Source organism: Eubalaena glacialis, chromosome 1 (assembly GCF_028564815.1).
Source record: "Eubalaena glacialis isolate mEubGla1 chromosome 1, mEubGla1.1.hap2.+ XY, whole genome shotgun sequence".
NCBI classification, from domain to species: Eukaryota; Metazoa; Chordata; class Mammalia; order Artiodactyla; family Balaenidae; genus Eubalaena; species Eubalaena glacialis.
The window spans coordinates 67,518,185-67,534,118 of NC_083716.1; the positions used below are offsets into that span (position 1 = coordinate 67,518,185).

Here is a 15,934-nt window from a genome sequence, read left to right on the forward strand (position 1 = left end):
GCCAAAAGAGGAACACGGACCACCTTTTGAACTGCAGCCTCTCCTAAAAGTTCACGACACATGTCCTTAGCAGCAGGCAGGATCAACTCTTCACCAATAGTAAAGGGCTTCTTAGCTTTAGCAATGCGGTTAGCCACTAAGAATGATGCTCTCAGTGCAGACACATTTGATGAAGTACAGGACTTCAGTAATTGCTTCTGTTCTTCGTGTTCTTGTTTTTTTCTTTTGAAAAACTCCAAAGCCTTGTCTTTTAATGCAGGGTGCTTGGTCTTCATATGGCGAAGCAGTTTTGAAGGTTTCATGGCTTTGTTGGACAGCCGGTCGTCACATCTTATACAGAGCGGGCTTGGAGAATGTGAATCACCTGTTGCAATGAACCTGTAGGACTCTGGGTATTTTAAGTAGGACTCTAGGTATTTTCTTTTAAATGTAGCTTTCTTTTTGTTGGCAGTCTTAGAGTCTTCTCCTGTCTCATCATTGGTTCTTTCCCCCTTTTCAAAGAAGCTCTCCAGCGACATTTGTTTTTTACTCATTTTGGCTAGGGTTAGCTTGTGGGCTTACCAAAACTGTGACTGAGACAAGTGTGCAGTGTGGGAAAGAGGCATGGACGGAAGTGGCAAATAAAATATGGGTGGGCCACACATGGGCTAAAATAAGTGTCAGATTCTGACTTAAAGCCTGCCACCAGCTGCAGCTGTACAATTGAAGTACATCACCTCACTTGCCACTAGAAAGCCTGACACCAGATGCAGCTTAATTGTCACTTACCACTCAGTGATAGGGTTTTGATAAGAGTCTGCAAGCAATTGATTTATTATGGTCTCTGTGCAGTCAAACCTCTCTGCTACTGATAATCTGTATTTGCAGCTGCTCCCTAGCACTAGCATCACCGCCTCAGCTCCATCTCAGATCATCAGGCATTAGATTCTCATAAGGAGTGAACAACCTAGATCCCTTGCGTGCATAGTTCACAGTAGGGTTTGCACTCCTATGAGAATCTAATGCCGCCACTGATCTGACAGGAGGTGGAGCTCAGGCGGTAATGTGAGCAATGGGGAGTGGCTGTAGATACAGATGAAGCTTCGCTCACTCACCCACTGCTCACCGCCTTCCGGTACCATCCGTGGCCTGGAGGTTGGGGACCCTTGCTGTAAAGAGCTCAAAGATATTGTTATGTGTATCCCTTGAGGTGGAACCAGGACCCTGCCCCAAGGCTGCACTATTGTTTCTTGGCTGCCCCTCCCTTGTCTTTGCATCTCCTGCCTTCCCTGATTAGCAACTGTTTGAATCTGCCCTTTGGAACTCAAGGAAGTTCATGGAGGCTGGAGTCTATTCCCTACAGATAAGAAATAAGGGACAGAAAGGAGCCCCACAGGGTCCTGCTCAGTTTCACCTTGAAGGACCATATGTGGTGAAAGAGACATGCAAATAAATTATTGAAATATTCAGTGTACAGTGATAAAAGTTGATGTGAGGCGTAGAATGGAACAGAAGTGAAAGATACTATTTTGCCTTTCCAAAGATACTAACTTCCTCTGCAAAGCCTTTCCTACATGAAAGAGGAAAGGAACTCTCTTCTTTGGAGAGGAAGTGAACTCACTGCAGTCCTGAAATTTACAAGTGAAAGTTCTGTAGGTGAAGGAGAGAAAGGACATTCCAAACAGAATTTGTTTTTGGGTAATGATAAGTAGTTGATATTGGTGGATTGTAAGATATGAATGTGAGAGGCAGGAAAAGAGACAAGTAGAAAACCAAAACCTAACCAAAATGAAGTAAAAATCACTGCTTGGGAAAAAAAAAAGTGAATTATGGATGTAAGAATACACAAATGATTGCAACACATTTATGTTTTTTAAATGTGGCATATTTAAATTAAGTATAGAAATTTTACACGTTGAAGTTTGATGTGTTTTGAGAAATACAAGCACTGGTGTAACTCACACTCCTAACAGGGTATAGAATAGAGATAGAGATACAGAGTATTTTCATTGAAAAATTAAGTTCATTTGGGCCCCCTTGCAGTCACCCCTATTTGCTGCACACCCTCAGGCTGATTTCTTTTACCATACCTTTTAGCCTAGTTTAGAGTTTCATATAAATGAAATGTGGAAGCTTTCTTTCACTTAGCAAAAAGTATTTTTGCAATTCCTCCAAGTTGATGCCTATACCAGTAGTTTGAACATTTTAATAATTGAGTAGCGCTCCTTTGAATGAATACACTACAGATGTGTCCTTTCTCATGCTGATGGACTGTTGAGTAGTTTCTGGTTTGGGTTTGTTCAATTCTTTTTGTTGACATATATTTTAATTTCTCTTAAACACATACTAAGTGGAATTGTCTGGTCGTAGATATATATTTAATCTTATAAGATGTTGCCAATGCTTTTTGCAAAAAGGTGGTACCATTTTACACTCTCACTGGCATTGAAGAGAGTTCCAGGTTGTTTCACATCCTTGCCAACATTTGATGTGGTCAGTTTTTAAAATTATAGTCATTTTAGTGGAGGTGGAAATGGCATTCAGTCTGTAATGTTATTTGGTATGGGTAAAAAACAAAAATGATCATTTTTCATGTGTTTATTGGCCATTACCTTCTTTTGTGAAGTATTTGTTCAAAAAATGTTTTGCCCATTATCATTGTTTTTATTTGTCCTCTTATTATGTTGGAGTTATATATTCTTCATACAAGTCTGTTGTTAGATATATGTACTGTGAATATTCCAATTTGTGGCTTGTCTACTCATATTCTTTTTATAAGCACTTTAATTTGTCAGTACTTTATGTATCATGTCCAATAAATTTTTGCCTTCTCTAAGATTGAAAATATGTTATGTTTTCTTCAAGAACCTTTCTGCTCCTGGATTTTATATTATGAATCATTTCAAATTAATTTTTGCATGTGGGGTAAGAAAGGATTTGAGGTTCATTTTTAAAAATATGGTTTTCTAGTTGTTCCAGCACCATTTATTGAAGATTTTTTTTGCCATTAATTGCTCTGGAACCTTTGTTAAAAAAAAAAAAATATATATATATATATATATATATATACCATATAAATATGGGTCTATTTCTGAACTCTTTTTTCTGTTTCATTGATTTATATATCTATCCTTTTGTGCATTTTCTTGGTAACTGTAGCTTTATAGGAAGTTTTAAAATCAAGTGCTGTTATTCTTCCTATATTACTCTACTTTTGAGATTGTTTTGTTTATTCTAGATTCTTTGCATTTCCATAAATTTTATAATCAGTTTTCACCAATTTCTACAATGAAATCCTGCTAAGGTTTTGATTGAAATTGCATTGAATCTATAGACTGGTTTTGGGAGATTTGACAGTGTAACAATATTTGCTTTTCCAATATCTATATGTCATAGGTATCTGTTTAAGACTACTTTGTCTCAGAAATATTTCATTAGTTTTTAATGTAGAGTTTTGTACATTTTTTTTGTTAAATTTATCCTTGAGTTTTTTATGATTTTTGATGTTACTTCAAATGGTATTGTTCTTAAATTACATTTTCCATTTGTTCATTGCTAGTGTATATACATATATAATTGATTTTTTAACATTGATCATATAGCCTATGATCTGCCTTAAACTTACTAGTCCTAATATTTCAATAATAGATGTCTTTGATTTTTCTATGTACACAATCACATTGTCTGTGAATCATGTTGAAAAACTAAGACAGTTTTTCTTCTTCCTTCATATTTATTATATCTTTTAGTTTTTTTGCTGCCTCATTGCATTGACTAGGACCTCCAGCATAATATTGAATAGAGGTGTGGGGAATGGACATTCTCGTCTTAATTATAAACCTAGAAGAAAAAAACACTTGGTACTAGCTCTAGATTTATCTTTGATTTGAGGAAGTTTACTACTATTCATAACTGGCTGAGAGATTTTTATCATGAATGGGTGTTGAATTTTCTCTAATGCTTTTTTTTCTGCATATATTTAAATGATCAAATAATTATTTCCCTTTATTATGTTAATGTAGCAAATGATACTGATTTCTGAATATTAAACAAACCTTGCACTCCTGAGATAAAGCTTACTTGGCTAAGGTGTATTATCTTTTTATATAGTGGTGAATATGATTTGCTAATATTTTGTTAAAATATTTTGCATGTATAATTATGGAAATTGGCTAGTGTGGTTTTGGTATTAGGGTTATGTTAGCATCATAAATGAGTTGGATAATGTTCCTTTTTTCTGTATGTTTGAGATCCTCTATATATAGTAGCATGACTTTAAATTTTTGGTAGAATTCACTAATGGAGCCATCTCAGTCTGAATTCTTTTGTGTGTGTGAAACATGCTTGTATTTTATTTAGGAATATTTTACATCTGTTTTCACAGATAAGATCTACTGTGTCTTCTTTGTTGTTGTTTTGGTGGTACTTTTGTCAAATTTTCTTAAATAAGCTTACACTAGCAAGTAAAATGGATTGAGAATCTTCCCCATTTTTCTTTGTTCTGCAACAATTTCTATTATATGAGAATTAAAAAAAAAATTATCATCCCTTAAAAGTTTAAAAGAACTCACCCATTAAGCTTCCTGAGCTTAAACTCTATTTGGAATTATTTGAAAATATATTTTGGCTACTTCACTAATTAGCTTTTCAGACTATCTTAAGTCAGTTTGGTCATGTTTTTTTTTCATTATCTGTTTTATCGATATTTTAAAATTACATAGACATAATTACATATGTTGCAGGACTTCAAAAATTTCCAAATATTTTATATTCTGAAAGAAATTCAGAACCTAAGGATTATATAGTAATATATAGAAATTGTAAAATTTTGTATATAAATCTGTAGAGGAATAAGTTAAATCATAGAAGTTTTAATGGAGATAATTTTTAAATATCTTTATTCATTCAATTTTTGTATAGTTGTAGTTCCTTGATGATTGTCTACCTTTTCATGACAAAATTGTGTTATATTTTTCCAGAAATTTAAAAATTATTTAAAAATGTATTGGGAACATTTGAAAATTGCCTTATTTTATTTATCCCATTTGTTTCTTTTGTCTGTTTTACTTCCATTTTCTTATAGCTAAATGTTTCAAATGTTTGCCTGTATCATTGTATTTTACCCAAAGAATTGTTCTTAGATTTCTCTCTTAATTTAGCATATTCTTAAAACATTAATCACTATTGTGTATACTACATCAAAGAGGAAAATATAAGCAGAATACAGGGACTAAGTTATTACTCGGCTCTTCACATTCATAATCTAATTATTCTAAATATCTTTTTATTTCAGAGTTATTTATATAAATGTGTTCCACCCAATATTGTACTCTGTGCCACCAAGAATATTGGTGATTCAGTTTTACTTAAAGACCTTTGTTTAGTATTTTCTGTGGTGTGTGACATCTAGTAATACATTCTTTCAGCGTTTGTGTATCTTAGAATGTCTTTTTTACTTATTTTTGAAGGGTGTCGAATTCTCAGTTCATGGGAATTTTTTTCTTTTAGTGCTTTAAAGGTGTCATTTAATTGTCATCAGCTTCCACAGCCTCTGTTGTTTTGTTGTCCCATTGTTCATATTGTTGTTTCCCTAAATGTAATGAGTCTTTATTCTCTGGTTGCTTTTAAAACATTGTCTTTATCTTTGCTCTAGTGATGCAAATTAGACTGTGATGTGCCTAGCTCTGTTTTCCTTGAATTTATTCTGGTTGGGGTTCACTGAGATTCTTGAAACTGAGGTTTTTTACTTTCTTCAGATTTGTAAAATTATGTTTTAAAATATTTCCTCAGTCTCATTCTCTCTATACTCTCAGTTTGGGACTCCTATTAAATGTATGTTAGACCTTCAGACAATGTCCCACATTCCTCTTATGCTCATCCCTGTGGTCCTCCCTCCCCACTCCCATGCTTCAGTTTGGATATTTTGTATTTACTTTTCTTCAGATTTACTAATCCCATCCTCCTATGTCCAATCTGCTTGCCTATGTCCAATCTGCTTGCACAATGAGTTCTGAACTTCATATATTGTATTTTTCAGTCCTAAAATGTCTGATACTTTATAGACTCAAATTTTCTGTGGAAATATTCAATATTTTCATATATTTTGTTCATTTATTACTCATTTTCATTGATGTACTAATCAGATGTTTTGAAGTCCTTGTTTGTTAACTCCATTATCTAGAAAACCTCAGGCTGAAATCCATCTCTATCGGCTATTTTAGTTTTTATAATTCACCTTTTCCTGCTCCCTCTACATGCCTATTCAATTTTTATTGTAAGCTAAACATTGTGGATCATATATTTCAGAGGCTCTGGATTGTATTAATCTTCCTTTAAGAATGTTGAATTTTGTTCTGCCAGTGAGTTAAGTCATTGCCAGATCAGTTTGATTCTGTCAAAGGTAGGTTTATGTTCCCTTTGTAATCTTTAAACCATGCATTTTTTTCCCCTTTCCTTTTTATTCTATGATGAAGGAAAGCTCTCTAGTGGCTTGATGTTTATTAAGAAACAGTGTATACATATTACCTTGGAATTACACTTTGTTTAATTGTACACTTTGTTTTGCTAAGGTGGCTGAATTCCCCTTCACATGTATAGATGGAGACAGATTAATGCATATGATTTATAAAACAGTTGTAGATGTCTAGCAGGCTTTTATCTAATATGGCTTAACAGGCTTGAAATATTATTTTTTATCTCTATATTTTGGCTTTCTGAAACCTTGATCAGGTAAAGTACATGACAAAAAGGCTACAATACCCACTATGTACTGATATTACAATCTTTTTGTATGACTACTCCACTTATAGCTTACCTGTTTGGGCCCCAACTCCTAGAATTCAATGCACTATCTCTAGTTCCCTCCATTTTCTACCCAGTATTTTCTGAAGTGTGGAATCTCAAACTAGATGTAGAAAGAGCTACTGATCTAAATTGGGTTAGACAATGCTTTGCCTACCTAAAATACTTATATCTACAATGAATTAGAGTTTCCTAAACTTCCATCATAATTACACCATTTCACATTTGTTTCCATATCTAAACATCACCTGTACTATTATTTGTCTAGTATTTCCTTGAAACAAACTTTAAATCAGCTCACTTTTTAAAAAACTGACCTAATCCTAAGTGATTAAGCCTAATGATATTCAATAATTTTAAACATAGGTTAACTGCAAGACATAGTTATCAATATTGTTATTAAATTTTGACTTTTTTCCATATGTTTTCATGGGTGTTTTAGTGAAAACTTAGAGGAGACTGAGTAATCTTAGTAGTAATCTGACTAGTTAAGTAGTCTTTTGTGGTAAAATATATATCAAAAGCCAATCTACGTACATATCTGAATGAATCTATAATAATTTACAAGGGCTCTAGTACCTGGCTTGTTGACATTATAAGATTGAGGGGAGTGCTTAATGAAGTAATAAGTATGAAATTCTTATGAAAGTTAACATGTGTAAATAATTGTTATGTTAATTTTCAGCTTAACTTACTTTCCTTACTCCCTGAGCTTAACTTAATTTGTAGACTGAAGAAAATAATCCAGGGACAACCCTGCCCTATCTCTCCAAATTGAGCTGCAATAAATAACTTGAGGCCTAGGACAAGGACATCATAGAAACTTTAGAAAGAACAAGCCCCAAATCTTGGTTTGGCTTTCCATTAAACAAAAAAGAAAAATTCTCCTTATAAACAGGAAAATCACATACATGAACAGCTATTGGTAGTATCAATATACGTTACTTGCTTTATACCAAATTCAAGGTCATAATGGTACTATGCTCTCCGAGTTTTACCTAGGGGAAAAAGTTGTTAAGAGGAACAAATAAAGGGAAATTGAATTGTTCTGGGTTAAATGGCTGGAAAGCACTTAAAGAGTTTCCTTTATTTTGCCATTTATTCATGCACAATGGCTTTCGTATTTAAATGTGTTCCTTTTTATTGCTGAATCCATTGAGGCAGTGAACTGTATCTTTGTGGGGCTGCTTGTGTGGTGTAAATGCAGGATTGCCATCCTGGGAACCATAATTAAACCACCATACAGGCATCACCTAGCTGAACGTATTTTGCCACCATACATGTATTGAGGTGATATCTTTAAATTATTTTACGGCTTCAAGAAATATGCCTCCTCTGTGATGGGAATTAGTTTGGGTATGAGGAATTGGGAATAATTACTGAGAATAAAGAAAGAAAACATAATCACTTGAGGCACTTTATGGTCAACAAATTGACTTTCTTGCCCTTGTTATTTAGTAAGAAAAAATAAATTTACAAGCTCTTCACTAATTCCAGTTGTTTTTCCTTGAAATTGTGTCAACAGATTCTAAACCCAAAGAATAGTTATAGGAAATTCAAGAAGAAAACAATAATGATGAGGATAATAAAAATGACAATAATGAAAAACCTAGATAGCTCAGAACCTGTGTGGACTAGTTAAAGCATTGATACTATTGGAGAGTGATGGTTAGATTATCCTGATGAGATCACTTTTACTTCATCAGATGGCTTATGGCCTCAGAAGCCTTTGTGCTTTTGAATACAGCTACGGTGTATTTCGTTCATTCATTGTTAATATTTACTTGGTCTTTCAAACTGCTATGTTTTATACTTGCATAATACTTGATTTTGATCCATGACATTTTCCCAACTTATTCACGTAAGGGGTAGTTGTTGTTTAAGGCTTAAAAATTGATGCATTTAATTGGAGTTTTTTGGGGTGTTCTCTACATTTCTGGGTCTTTTACCCTGTTATCTCTGTGCCCTTCTAAGCCATGGCCTAATTTTGCTTTAACCCGGTTTTTCAGGATCCATTTCTGGCTAGGTAATTTGATCTTAAATACTTAGTATTAAAATGTACTAGCCTGCAATTAAATAGTTGCCTCAACAGAAGGTGAGTGGGACACTTTGATCTTTAGTGACTCAAAATTCCAAATTTGCTTGTGTATTACTGTATATGTAATTAATGTCTCATGTGAGAAACCAAGCTTGGTATAACTCCAGTAAGGGGGAAAGGTCAGGAATGTGATCCCAATACAGGGCATAAATAGTAGTGCTCTTTATGTAGTTGCAAAAATATTATTGTACTGACACATCAGCAGAGCAGAGCCAGATATCATGAGCCTATTTAGTAGGCATGTAAATAACAGCTCAGTTTCAAAGGATGTTATAATAAAAATGTTAAAAATACTGGTAAACATTTAAAATATGTAGTATATACTGTAAAAAATATGGACTCGGGGCTTCCCTGGTGGCGCAGTGGTTGAGAATCTGCCTGCTAATGCAGGGGACACGGGTTCGAGCCCTGGTCTGGGAGGATCCCACATGCCACAGAGCGGCTGGGCCCGTGAGCCACAACTACTGAGCCTGCGCGTCTGGAGCCTGTGCTCCGCAAAAAGAGAGGCCACGATAGTGAGAGGCCCGCGCACCGTGATGAAGAGTGGCCCCCGCTTGCTGCAACTAGAGAAAGCCCTAGCACAGAAACGAAGACCCAACATAGTAATCAATCAATCAATCAATCAATCAATCTTTAAAAAAAAAAAATATGGACTCTACCAGTCATAATTTTTTTTAAATGTATTTGACTTTATTTCCTCTTTAAAATGTAAATAATCATATTCTACCTCAGAGTGGCTACTGAAGTAGATAAGATACATAACAGAGAATAGCACAGTTTCTGGTACGTAATAGGTACTTGACAGGTAATTTTTTTCCAGTTCTTTTTTTTTTTTTTTAAATAAATTTATTTATTTTTGGCTGCGTTGGGTCTATGTTGATGTGCGCAGGCTTTCTCTAGTTGTGGCAAGTGGGGGCTACTCTTTGTTGCAGTGCGCGGGCTTCTCATTGCGATGGCTTCTCTTGTTGAGGAGCACGGGCTCTAGGCGTGCAGGCTTCAGTAGTTGTGGAACGTGGGCTCTAGAGTGCAGGCTCGGTAGTTGTGGTGCATGGGCTTAGTTGCTCTGCGGCACGTGCTATCTTCCCCGACCAGAGCTCGAACCCGTGTCCCCTGCACTGGTAGGTGGATTCTTAACCACTGCACCACCAGGGAAGTCCCTCCAGTTCTTTTTTAAAATTGAAGTATAGTTGATTTACAATGTTGTGTTAGCTTCAGTTGTACAGAAAAGTAATTCAGTTTTATATATATATATATTTTTTCCAGGTTATTTTCCATTGTGAGAAAAATTTCCCCCCAAAACATAGGAAGAATTAGGACAAAAATTATCCATTAGGGTGGAGAAATTTTATATGATATAGGCAAACAAAGAAACAAAAAACAAGTGTGAAAAAAATATCTGTAGGAATCAGTTGAGATTCAGTGAAAAACTGATTTTTTTCTGATTATTTTCCATTATAGGTTATTACAAGATATAGACTGTAGCTCTCTCTGCTACACAGTAAATCCCTGTTGCTTATCAATTTTATGTACAGTAGTTTTTGTCTGTTAATCCCAGACCCCTAATTTACCCTCCCACACTCCCTTTCCCCTTTGGTAACCTTAAGTTTGTTTTCTATGTCTGTGAATCTGTTTCTATTTTGTATATAGATTCATTTGTATTATTTTTTGGATTCCACATGTAAGTGATATATTTGTCTTTCTCTGACTTACTTCACTTAGTATGATATTCTCTAGATCCATCCATATTGTTGCAAATGACAATATTTCATTTTTTTATGGCTGAGTAATATTCCACTGTATATATGGAAGCTTTTAAGTTTGATTTTGTCCCATTTGTTTATTTTTGCTTTCATTTATTTTGCCTTGGGAGACTGATCTAAGAAAATATTGCTATGATTTATGTCAGAGAATATTTTGCCTGTGTTCTCTTCCAGGAGTTTTATGGTGTCATGTCTTATATTTAAGCCTTTAAACCATGTTGAGTTTATTTTTGTATATGGTGTGAGAGAGTGGTCTAATTTTATTGATTTACATGTAGCCGTTCAGTTTTCCCAGCACTACTTGCTGAAGAGATTGTCTTTTCTCCAATGTATATTCTTGCCTCCTTTGTCATAGATTAATTGGCCATAGGTGTATGGGTTTATTTCTGGGATCTCTATTCTGTTTCATTGATCTATGTGTCTGTTTTTGTGCCAGTACAACACTGTTTTGATTAGTTTAGCTTTGTAGTATTGTCTGAAGTCTGGAAGGGTTATACCTCCACCTTTGTTCTCTTTCCTCAGAATTGCTTTGGCAGTTCTGGGTCTTTTGTGGTTCCATAAAAACTTTAGGATAATTTGTTCTAGTTCTGTGAAAAATGTCATAGGTATTTTGATAGGGATTGCGTTAAATCTGTAGATTGCTTTGGATAGTATGGCCATTTTACCAATATTAATTCTTCCCATCCAAGAGCATGGGATATCTCCATTTCTTTGCACCGTCTTCAATTTCCTTTATCAGTGTTTTATAGTTTTCAGCATATAGGTCTTTCACCTCCTTGGTTAAGTTTATTGCCAGTTTTTTTTTTTTTTTTTTGGATGCAATTTTAAACAGGATTATTTTTTACTTTCCTTTTCTGATATTTCATTGTTGGCATAAAGAAATGCAACAGATTTCTGTATATTAATCATTTTTTTTAATTAATTAATTAATTAATTTACTTTTGGCTGCATTGGGTCTTCGTTCCTGTGCAAGGGCTTTCTCTAGTTGCGGCGAGCGGGGGCCACTCTTCATCGCGGTGCGCAGACCTCTCACTATCGTGGCCTCTGTTGTTGCGGAGCACAGGCTCCAGATGCACAGGCTCAGTAGTTGTGGCTCACAGGCCCAATTGCTCCACGGCATGTGGGATCTTCCCGGACCAGGGCTCAAACCCGTGTCCCCTGCATTGGCAGGCAGACTCTCAACCACTGCACCGCCAGGGAAGCCCTGTATATTAATCTTGTATCCTGCTACCTTGCTGAATTCATTTATTAGTTCTAATAGTTTTTGTGTGGAGACTTTAGGGTTCCCTATATAGCGTATCATGACATCTGCAGATAGTGAATAGTTTTATCTCTTCCCTTCCAGTTTGGATACCTTTTATTTCTTTTTCTTGTCTGATTGCTGTGGCTAGGACTTACAACACGATGTTGAATAGAAGCGGTGATAGTGGGCATCCTTGTCTTGTTCCTGCATTTAGCAGGAAGGCTGTCAGCTTTTCAACATTGAGTATTGTGTTGTGTTGTGAGTTTGTTGTAAGTGGCTTTTATTATGTTTAGATATGTTCCCTCTATACCCACTTTGGTGAGAGGTGTTTTTTTTTTTTTAAATTGAAGTAGAGTAGGTCTTCTACATACAAACGAGTTCCATTCCTAGATGGCATTTGTAAGTCCAATTTGGTCATAAGTCCAACAAAGTTAGCCTAGGTACCCAACTAACACAATCAGCTCTATAGTACTATACTGTAATAGGTTTATAATACTTTTCACAAATAATACAGAAACAAACAAACACAAAAAATAAAGAAAACATTTTTAATCTTACAGTAGAGTGCCTAGAAAAGTACAGTAGTACAGTACAACAGCTGGCACTTCTTAGCATTACCAGCTACATCACCACTGTTTTTACATTTGCTTCTGGACATCCTGGGCTTGAAATAAAGACACTGTACTACTGTACTGTATACAGTACTGTACAGTAAAGTACACAAAAGCACAACCACTTGTAGAGGATGCACGCATGTGACAATGTACGCCAGACACGTGAACTAACTTACGTGATTGGACGTGTTCGCATCTTTGAAAGTTTGCAACTTGAAGGATTGTATGTAGGGGACTTACTGTATAGTTGATTTAGAATGTTGTGGTAGCTTTTGGTGTACGTTTTCATACTTTTTTCATTATAGATTATTACAAGATATTGAATATAGTTCCCTGTGCTATACAGTAGGACCTTGTTTATCTATTTTATATATAGTAGTTTGTATCTTCTAATCCCAAACTCCTATTTATCCCCGCATCATTCCCCTTTGGTAACCATAAGTTTGTTTTCTATCTCTGTGAGTCTGTTTCTGTTTTATAAATGAGTTTGTTTGTATCATATTTTAGGTTACACATATAAGTGATATCATATGACATTTATCTTCCTCTGTCTGACTTACTTCACTTAGTATGATAATCTCTAGGTCCATACTTGTTGCTGCAAATGACGTTATTTCATTTGTAGTAGTATTCACTGTATATATATATGTATACCACCTCTTTTTATCCATTCATCTGTCAATGGACATTTATGTTGCTTCCATGTCTTGGTTATTGTAAATAGTGCTGCTATGAACACTGGGGTGCATATATCTTTTTGAATTATGGTTTTCTTTGGATATACACCTAGGAGTGTGATTGCTGGGTCAGATGGTAGCTCTATTTTTAGTTTTTTAGGAACCTCAATACTGTTTTCCATAGTGGCTACACCAATTTACATTCCCACCAATAGTGTAAGAGGGTTCCCTTTTCTCCACACCCTCTCCAGCATTTATTGTTTGTGGACTTTTTAATGATGGCCATTCTGATCAGTGTGAGGTGATACCTCATTGTATTTTTAATTTACATTTCTCTAATAATTGGCACGTTGAGCATCTTTTTATGTGCCCGTTGGCCATCTGTATGTCTTCTTTGGAGAATGTCTATTTAGGTGTTCTGCCCATTTTTTGATTAGGTTTTTTTTTTTTCTTGTTATTGAGTGGTATGCCCTGTTTATATATTTTGGAAATTAAGCCTTTGTCGCTCACATTGTTTACAAATATTTTTCCCAGTTCATAGGTTGTCTTTTCATTTTGTTTATGATTTCCTTTGCTGTGCAAAAGCTTTTAAGTTTCATTAGGTCACATTTGTTTATTTTTGCTTTTATTTCTATTGCATTGGGAGTGTCTTTATCATGAATGAATTTTGAATTTTGTCTGATGCCTTTTCTGCGTCTATTGAGATGATCATGTGGTTTTTGTCTTTTCTTTTGTTAATGTAATGTATCACATTTACTGATTTGTGTATGTTGAACCATCCTTGCAACCCTAGAATGAATACAACCTGATCATGGTGTATGATGCTTTGTGTGTGTTGTTGGGTTGGGTTTGCTAATATTTTGTTGAGGAATTTTGCATCTGTATTCATCAAAGATATTGGCCTGCAATTTTCTTTCTTTCTTTCTTTCTTTTTTTTTAATAATGTCTTTGTCTGAGTTTGGTGTCAGGGTGATGGTGGCTTCATAGAATGAATTTAGGAGAGTTTCCTCCTCTTCAGTATTTTGGAATAGTTTGAGAAGGATTGGTATAAATTCTCCTCTGTATGTTTAGTAGAATTCCTCAGTGAAGCCATCTGGTCCTGGACTTTTGTTTGACTCAATTTTCCATTTACAAATGAAGCAATTTCTGTACGTATTTAGTAAGACTCTTTTGATTTCCATATTCTGTTGATCAATGAAAAACAATAGTTAGAAAACCCTTCAACACTCTTGTGAACCTGTAGAAAAGATAATTTCCTAAATAGGACAGCTTTTACGCAAACTCCTGCTCATATGTGGGTGGCCGGGCAATCTTTAGAAGTTTGTTTTAGACTGCTATAATTACTCCTCATAATATCTTCCATGATTTTGCCTAATACTATAGCTACTATTCCAGGTTAGATTTTGATATTTCAAAAACAGATAGGTGGTATAGGTTGCCAAGTGGCAATTGACTTTTGATGTTTGACATTGATAACATTAAGGGATTGTATATGTTTGTGTGCCGGAATTCAAAGCAAAAAGAAAAAGAACAGAGAATGTCGGGTATCTCAGCAGTGTGGGATTTAGTTATGAGTATTTGATTTATTCTATATCCTTGCTACTCAAAGTATGGTTCATGGACTTGCTGTATCAGTATCACCTGGGAGATTGTTAGTAATGCAAAATTCCAGACTGCAGGTAGACCTAAAGAAACAGAAGCTACACTTTAACAAGATCCACAGGTGATTCTTATGGACACTGGAGTTTGAGAAACAGTGCTCTGGAACACTTAAAACTTAAAATTTTGCTTCATATGAATTAATGATACTGGGTCACAAGTTAAAAATAACGAAATATGGAGAATATTAATCGACATCATGACAATACTTGTTCCTATAAATGATAGGTGATTTCAAGTACCTTTTTTAACCTCAAGACCAGAACAAATGTAAATTACACATTTTCAGAAAAGATAGTTACTTTACAAGCTAAATGTTAAAGGAGTTTATATATATATATATATTTAAATATGTAATACATAATATATGTATAATGTAAAATAAAAATATATATATATTTTTAGAAAATAAGATATTTTAAGTAACATTTGGTATATCAAAGCTATATAGGCAACTGGTGAAATAAAGAGGTAAATATCTCATCATAATTTATAATTTGTTAGTGTAACGTTATCAGTCTTTTAAAATTATTTTACAGAATAGTCCTTTAGAACTATTGTTATTCTTTTATATGATGTGCCATTTTCCCAGTGAAATCTTACATATTTGGCAGTTGTACAAGTTAAAAATGTACCAGGTAATTTAGCAGATGAATGAAAAATGTAGTCCACCCACATAGGAATAAACATTGGTAAGATAGTATTTTACACAGAGTGCTGCTTACTCAGGTAAGAAAATATTAGTTGTAATAAGGGCCATTCAGCCCCAATATTCTTATAAAAATATCTAATATCCTTATAAATATGAGCAATTAATTCATTCGCTTATTCAATAATAATTATTGCAGATTATAAGTGCCAGGCATATACTAAGTGCTGAGGAGAGTGGTGAACAAAAGTGACTCAGTCCTTTGCCCTCCTAATATTTCAAGTCTATTAATTGGGGGAGATGTACATTAATCAATTAATGACAAAAAAAATTTATAATTACTAACTGTAATAAGCATCTCTAAGTGTTGTGAGTCTGGGAAGGCTTTCTGGCAGAAACAGCATTGCAACTGAGATCTCAAGGATGAGCAGGAAATACCCACGATCTGAATACA

The 15,934-nt window shown here is 34.6% G+C and overlaps 1 protein-coding gene across 1 annotated transcript in view; it reads left to right on the forward strand.

The window, feature by feature from the left end:
* CTNNA3 (catenin alpha 3) overlaps positions 1–15,934 on the forward strand; it is a 1,728,069-nt gene that overhangs the window by 913,507 nt on the left and 798,628 nt on the right. The gene's annotated exons all lie outside the window — the stretch shown is intronic.